Source organism: Salvelinus alpinus, chromosome 1, assembly GCF_045679555.1.
Source record: "Salvelinus alpinus chromosome 1, SLU_Salpinus.1, whole genome shotgun sequence".
NCBI classification, from domain to species: Eukaryota; Metazoa; Chordata; class Actinopteri; order Salmoniformes; family Salmonidae; genus Salvelinus; species Salvelinus alpinus.
In genome coordinates this window covers 50,595,461-50,603,252 of record NC_092086.1, presented here as the reverse complement: position 1 = coordinate 50,603,252, position 7,792 = coordinate 50,595,461, and the positions used below count along the sequence as shown (strand labels likewise).

At 41.6% G+C, this 7,792-nt stretch overlaps 1 non-coding gene across 1 annotated transcript; it reads left to right on the top strand.

The window, feature by feature from the left end:
* The first annotated feature begins 984 nt into the window (after window positions 1-984).
* On the top strand, window positions 985-1,056 carry trnac-gca (transfer RNA cysteine (anticodon GCA)). Its single transcript has one exon. It is a non-coding gene; the product is annotated as a tRNA-Cys (tRNA).
* Window positions 1,057-7,792: the final 6,736 nt, after the last annotated feature.

Below are 7,792 nucleotides of genomic sequence, written 5' to 3'. Positions count from 1 at the left end.
GCCAGGTGGACCTGTCGAGTACAAGGGTTTCCAGGCTTGAGGGATTGTTGCAGACCTTCAGCAGGTCCATGCTGTGGCCTTTTGTCTGACCTCCCGCAGAGCATTTGGCTGCACTCAGTTGGCCGTAGAGAACTCGGCGTGGGAGGCAGTGTTCAGGCATTCGGATTACGTGGCCAAGCCAACAGAGGTGTCATTTAGCCATGCTTGCTTCGATACAGGTCGACTTGGCGTTGGCGAAATCTCATTATGGGATAGTCTGTCCTCCCAGGTTATCCCAAAGATGCATTGGAGGCACCTGATGTCGAAGGCTTCCAAGATGTTGATGTGGCGCCTATATGGGGTTCAGGTCTTTGAGACATAAAGCAGGGTGGAGAAACAAACAGCATTGTATACTGCCACCTTGGTTTGGGTCTTGGGGTTTAGATTTTTGAAGACCCTGGCACGATGGCGTCCGAAGGAAGCAGAGACTCTATTGACAGAGTGTGGACTTCGGAGAGAGAGAGAAGCACCTAGGGTGGTGAAATGGGGTACCACTTTGAGGGGAACACCACTGATGTTAAAGGTAGGGAGTGAGGGGGAAGGAGATGAGAGTTGTGCAGTTATTTCTGTCTTTTGCCACTTCATGTGTTTTTATACTGCTGCTACTTGCTGTTTATTATCTATGCATCGTCACTTTACCCCTACCTACATGTACAAATGACCTAACCTGCACTCCCACACATTGTTATTTTGTGTTATTTCGTGTTTCATTTTTTACTTTAGTTTATTTTGTCAATTTTGGCTTTCTAGTCCATCACCTTAACCACTCAGCCACAACAACCTGATTGTTTTTCTTCTCTGTGTCCTGAGAAGCACACTGAAGTGACCTGAGCCTGAAAGAGTGAAAAGAGGGTGGTGCACTGGCCTGGTATTTGTAATCACATGGCCCTGGCCTAAAACCAACAACATAATGATAACACTTCTGTTTGCAGCAAGCTTTCAACAGGGGGTATAGCTCAGTGGTAGAGCAATTGACTGCAGATCAATAGGTCCCTGGTTCAAATCCGGGTGCCCCCTCATTTTATCTTAGATTTCCCTAATTACCTATCAAAAATACAAGACAACAGTACACTGTAAAAGGATTACCATGAATTTGATGGTAATTTACAGGCAGCTTGTGGCAAGTAAAGTTCTGTATTTAATATCACAATACAGTTACTGTAATATAAATATGGTATCAAAGCAAGCACTGTCTAATGACACACAGTCCAATAGCGTAAAATGCACTTTATTATACGGTAAAAAGGTCAATGCTACCGTAATCAGAACTAATTAAATTCATTGGGGGGAAGGGTTTGTATGTCACAGTATTTTACTTTAATTACAAGGGATTGGTTCAAGCAGGTTGGCTGCTCGGTAAAGTGTTTACACAGTACAGCGTGTTAATAAATATGCGGTGTTTTATATCGCTTGCACTTCTAGAGGCCTTAACAAAGGCTTCCAAACTGGCAGAGTGCTCAACCATTTAAGGTACATTTATTTGGTTGTAAAAATGTCAAATCAAATTCAGTTAAACTTAAATTATAAACAATAAATAATCAATCCAGCTTAAGTTAATAAAAATATAAAGAAAAAACAAACAATTAACAAAAACAATACCATTTACTGCTCAACCATGCCACTCCAATATGTCCACTATACATTTTAAATTGATGGGGTATTATAACCACCATAGGAGTTAAATTGGTACAGCATTCTCACTCACAGGTGCAAATGAATATGGCCTCCTACAAGGCACGCCTCAAAATATGTTAATGAGCCCAAAACAACAATACCATGCACCCACTAGTGGTCAAAAGCTTTTTGCCCTCCAAAGATACGGTACGGTACTGTAATCTGTGGAGTGGAATTACAGTACCATTTGAAATCCAGTCATTTTTCCAGATTTCATCATCATTTACATTATGCTGCAGTAAAACGTTTCAAAGGTTTTTACTGTTTTCCATTACAGTCTAGGGGATGGATAAACATTTGGTGATACACATGCACACACTGACCAGCCTGAAGAAAGTCTAACACTTATGGTCCATCCCATAACTCAAAACAGATCATCAAAAAGTCCGTTTTTTTCAAAACGTTAAGCACATTTTCAATTGACTTAAGTACAACACACAAAATCACACGGTTACTTTTTCACCAAACCTAATCCGTGTTTCATCAAGAAATACCTTTCATATAAAGTAATTGCCTTTCCCAATGCAATGCTCACAATACATATTATTCTCTTCTCATTTGTTTAAATACACTTGACCATCACTTAATCCAACTACTCTTACTGATTAATCACGTAACCACTAAGTAAACCTATAGATTTTAAACTGGTTTGTCTACTATACTGTATATGGATTTTGAGAACTACAGAAAAGTGTGTTTGTAAAGTATAAACATCTAAATGACATGTATGATACATGATAACCATACATAATGACTACTTGTTATTGCTAATTGATTCCACATAGTGGTAACCACATTTGGTCACCATTTAAAAGGGTGTGTGTGAACACTTGATATTTCTTTCAACATGGAGCAGAATAGACAGCAAGGCAGAGGAAGAAATCAAAGAGCTCGTGGACAAGGGGCCCGTCAAAGAGGTGGGCATGGGCCACATCTAAGAGGTGAACATCAGAGAGAGGGAAGCAGACGGCAGGAAACTGTTGTGTCTGACGTCGTCCGGGCCATTGTCGTTGACCATGAGAACATTTCAACAAGAAAAAAAAGTCTGCAGGATATGCACTATGCTCAACCATTACATTTACAGTAAATGACATATTGCAATGCATGCAAATTCACAAAACATACTGTAATAATACTGTAACATGATCTATTGACAGTACACTTTGTTTTACCCTCAGAATTGATAGAAGACCCCAGGGTGGTGGTCGTGGCCATGTGCTGACCAACCAGCAGGAGTGGGCAGTGGTGGGTGCATGAACAATGAGGACATTCACTGTGATATGGATGAGAATTTATGGCCAAATGCTCAAGACAGGCTTGATGCAAATTAATGCATGCTAAACATTGATTTAATTTTCATTTAATTTGTTTTATTTAATTTATATATATTTTTTACAGACAGTACACCTAGGTCGCAATTATATCTGATGGATTTTAAAAATGTTTTTGCATAAATGATTGTAGAGAATGTCTTCATTGATCACACATCGGATGGATATTATGGAAATTATATATTTTCTGTCAATTTTGTTAGGTAATGTAAGTGCATTACCTAATGTGAACTGTGTAATCTACTATAATTTACAGTACTCTAGCATATTACTTTCAGCACTTCTAAGGGCGATTTGAAACACGTATCTTGCATTGTTTGCTATTGGATTAACTGGTAGTTAAAACTACTGAATTAAAGATATCATTAAGTTGCATTTTATTGATTTTGTACTAAGAGTTGTGAAAATGTGACACATACTTGTGAAAATAGTTCCAAAGCGATTTTTAAAAAGACTAAGCTTCAGAACAATGGGAACTCATTATTCCATAAGCCTCTCACTGACTGGCTGGATGGCTTGCTGACTCACCGGCTGATGGAACTCTCCACAAACACACAAGCCATGCTTATCTCTTTGTTTATCTCTGCAGGTGAAAAAACAGCATTTTGAAAAATTTCCTTTGGGAATATCTGGGATGTGATGCAAATTCCAAGGAAGAACTAATGATTTTGTCAGGTTTTCACATGACTGTGTTATGTAACCTGCTGCATGCAGCCAGAGGTGCCATTTTTTCAATTGAACCCAGTAATGAAAATAATATGGTGATTAGAAAGCCAGGGGCCCATTTTTATACACATGCAATCTACTCTACGCATAAACCACTCGCTTCTTACACACACACACACACACGTGTAAATGCACTCCTCCACACACAATCCAACTGGAGTCATGCACGCACACAAGCACCCCCTTCAACAGAGCTACAAATGCCTTCTAGAGAACACTGTATGCAATCATCCATCTTCAATGAAGGAGTCTCTCATACTAAACTCTAGTAAGTTATTAGCTGTGTAAGAGCACACACACACAAACACTCAGAAAAAAATGTTATTGTTATGGTTCCCAAAAAGGGTTCTTTGGCTTTCCACATAGGAGAACCCTTTGAAGAACGCCTTTTGGTTCCAAGTAGAACCCTTGTGGTTCCAAGTAGAACCCTTTTGGGTTCCACGTAGAACCCTTTCCACAAAGAGTTCCACATGGAACCCAAAAGAGTTCTACCTGAAACCAAAAAGGGTTCTCTTATGGGGACAGCCGCAGAACCATTCCAGAACCCTTTTTTTCTAAGAGCGTACACACACAGAAGCAAGCAAGTTCTGTGCTGGAGTGGAGCGGTGTGTGTCTATGTGAACTCTTCCCACTCTGGAACAGCAGAGTGGGCGAGATCCAGGGCTGAGGCAGGAGCACAGCCGTACCCAAATTCTAATTTCCCTGCTTCAAACAGCCAACATCCAGGCAGGCAGAGTTTCATGTGCAAGTCAAGGCTTCCCTCTGCAGCATTCTTACTAGAAGCAAGTACTCTCTCCCCCTCTCCCTCCCCTGCCGTACAGTCCATTCTCTCCCTCTAACCCTGAGTAGAACATTAACCCCAGGCCCCTTCCCAGTCCGTCCTTTAAGCACTACCCAGCTAATTGAAGCATGCAGTCTTAATTAACAGCGTGTCTTGATAGTAAACGGCACCACTCATCAACCTGCTGTTTTCCCTATGAGGGGGGACTTGCTCTGTTCTGATGATCATTAACTCTTTGTGTGCTGCCTGCTCCTCTGTGGCCTCACTCTAACATGTAGTCTGCATTCCAAATGGCAACCTACATAGTGCACTACTACGTTTGACCCGACGCTGTAGTATCTCCACACGTTTAAATGGATGTAGGGGTTGATGGGAGTGAATCCCCGGGGTCGTTGTCCTGTAGTCGTCATGTGATTTATGGGTGCAGGTAGCAGCAGTGCAGAGCTCTAGGTACATGCAGGAATCAATAGCAAACGTAGTCACACCAAGCACTTCACAGAGATGAGGGCATAGAGCAACATTTGCACTTCAAAACTACAGGGATTTCAAATCACGTGTGTGTGTGTGTGTGTGTGTGGTACAGAGTAACACAACAACACACAGACTAATTTGGCCTAGTGTCTTTTCCTGCTGCTGAGTGAATGCTGGTGCGTCTGTAAACATAGACAAATGTGCCCTACAGGAGCACCCGCTGCCCTGCAGCTCCCCCATGCCTCAACCTAATGAATTTTTAAAGACAACATCAATCAAACTGCAGGCCAGATCAATAGACCAAAGAGTGGATTTCATCAGCTGCAGTGTCGACCAGAGCACGGCTGTTACACACATCGCCTTGTCAAACGCCCACTCACCATCTCCATCAGGAAAATAACATGCCTGCCCGTGTAACATACCAATGTAGTCATGATCATATTTCTCTCTCTTATGGGTCGATTCAGAGTCGAGATAAGCGCATACAATGACTTTCACGTACATCATTCATTGATGTCAATCGGTGACTCAAATTCAAGTTCATTCTGCCGCTCTCCCCATCTCCCCAGCAGTACTGGATGAGCTGATGCAGGTCTGCTTTGTTAAATGCCACACAGAGGGTGTTCTACTCCACAGGGGTTCTCTGAATGTTGGGTCTGTTAATTCACTTTAATTCTCCCATCTGGATGATGAAGCCTGGCTCTCTCCTTCGACTCCTCTTACTGCATGGCTTCACGACACCATTGAACACGTCCAATTACCAAGCTGGGCGAGTGATAAAAGTCCTCCCTTATCTATCATTGCTGTCTCTGTGTGTATCCCGAATGGCACTATACAAAAGGAGTAGAGTGCGATTTGGGACGCAAGCTCTCATACCCACACTTAGGCTCAGCGAGAGGAGAAATTGCTCAAAGATTGGATACAAGATCTGAGCGGGAACAATTTCTCTGAGATTGGAGAGAAAGATCTGAAGGTGGAGTGCTAAATAATTCAAAAGGGGAATAATCGTGTCAACTTAAATTAAAAATGTAGGGGAGAATACTCAATCAGGACAATATCATGGATGGAAGCCGGGGGAGAGTGATTTCTCTACAGTGAGCCTTGAAATACAGGGAGAAGAGATTGAGAAATGAGACTTGTACCCTTTACAGACAGACTTTACGGTATGTTGCCTGTAAAAATATCTGGCCCTGGTTTTTTTTTTATCCAATTCATACAGTCCCATTTTACCAGAGTATTATCTCCCGTGCACATGCCGGCAACTTTAAGAGTGGCAGTACGTGGCCGATGTGGGTGTCTGTGCAGCCTATTGGCTACGTAGCTGCGCCATGCACATGAAATCAATAGGTATCTTGTTCATTAAACAGACATGGCTATCCTGATCACAGTCAACACACATATTTTGCAGTAGGCTACATAATGAAATATAACACAAATAATATTTTTACCACACAGCTTGCGTCAAGGCAACATGTGGAACTGCTTTCATATAAAAAAAATATGTATTCTGAAACAGAGCCCAAGGCAAGTCTATGCTTTTTTGTTCCACGTTTCATGTCTTTCCTACCCTCACTCTGCTTTCTTAGGGAGTAGGCGTAGGGTCTTACATTGAGAGTATCTTCATAATACCAATAGAAAATAATTTTCAAAAGCATGTGCGTCTCATGTTTATATTTCACAACCTCCGCAGGCTTTTGGAGTTGCCTATATGCGATCAAGCAAAATAATAGGCCTACTTGATTTAGGCTACATTATAGCAGTGGCGACCCGTCATTCAGTTTTGCATGTTAAATGATTGTCCCTCTAAAAAAGCATTCCAGGTGAAGCTGGTTGAGAGAATGCCAAGAGTGTGCAAAGCTGTCATCAAGGCAAAGGGTACTACTTTGAAGAATCTAAAATATATTTTCATTTGTTTAACACGTTTTTGGTTACTACATGATTCCATATGTGTTATTTCATAGTTATGTCTTCACTATTATTCTACAATGTAGAACTAAGTAAAAATAAAGAAAAACCCTTGAATGAGTAAGTGTGTCCAAACTTTTGATTGGTACTGTATATTATTTAGTTAATAAAGCCGCATACACACATGGTCTCTCTTTTTGTTTTCGCATTGCACCCACACTGCTCGCGCACGTCAACGAGTGCCTGGGTAGCCGAGCGCTCAAATAGAACTTGGTTTTATTTGTGACACTTGACGCGCTGCAAGTCTCGCATCTCCTCATTAGTTTTTAGGAGCATATACCCACGTGGGTGATTGAAAGATGAACTGAGGTCCAGTTGGTAGTGTTAATGCACCTTAAAGTTGGTTGTCAACCGACATATAAAGTCCATAAAGTCAGCATGTAAGCTGTAAGCCGTAGGCAGAACTTTACCGCAACCATGACTAGGTCGGTTGGCGGAAATGAAAGTAGAGGCTTTGTCTCCGGCAATACCTTTCACATATAAAGAAAAGTTGGCAAAAAGTTGCCGGGATGCTAAAGTTGGCAGAAAAACGTATTGGTTTGAAAGGTGTATTGGAAGGCAGAAGCAATCGCTCCTGCAGATGGACAGGAGGAGGATGGAGCGATCCCTGACAGATGAGGACCCAGATGGAGGGGGAGAGCAGTCATTTGTCAAACATCTCCGTTCTCACAGGTGCTGTTTGCTGACTGACTGATATCACGGGGTTATCTGATCTAATAAGTGACTAGAGACAGAGAAAACATCATCAAATTGCATGAGTGAAGTATTGTTACGTTTGACTACTACAGAAATCCAAGAGAAAATG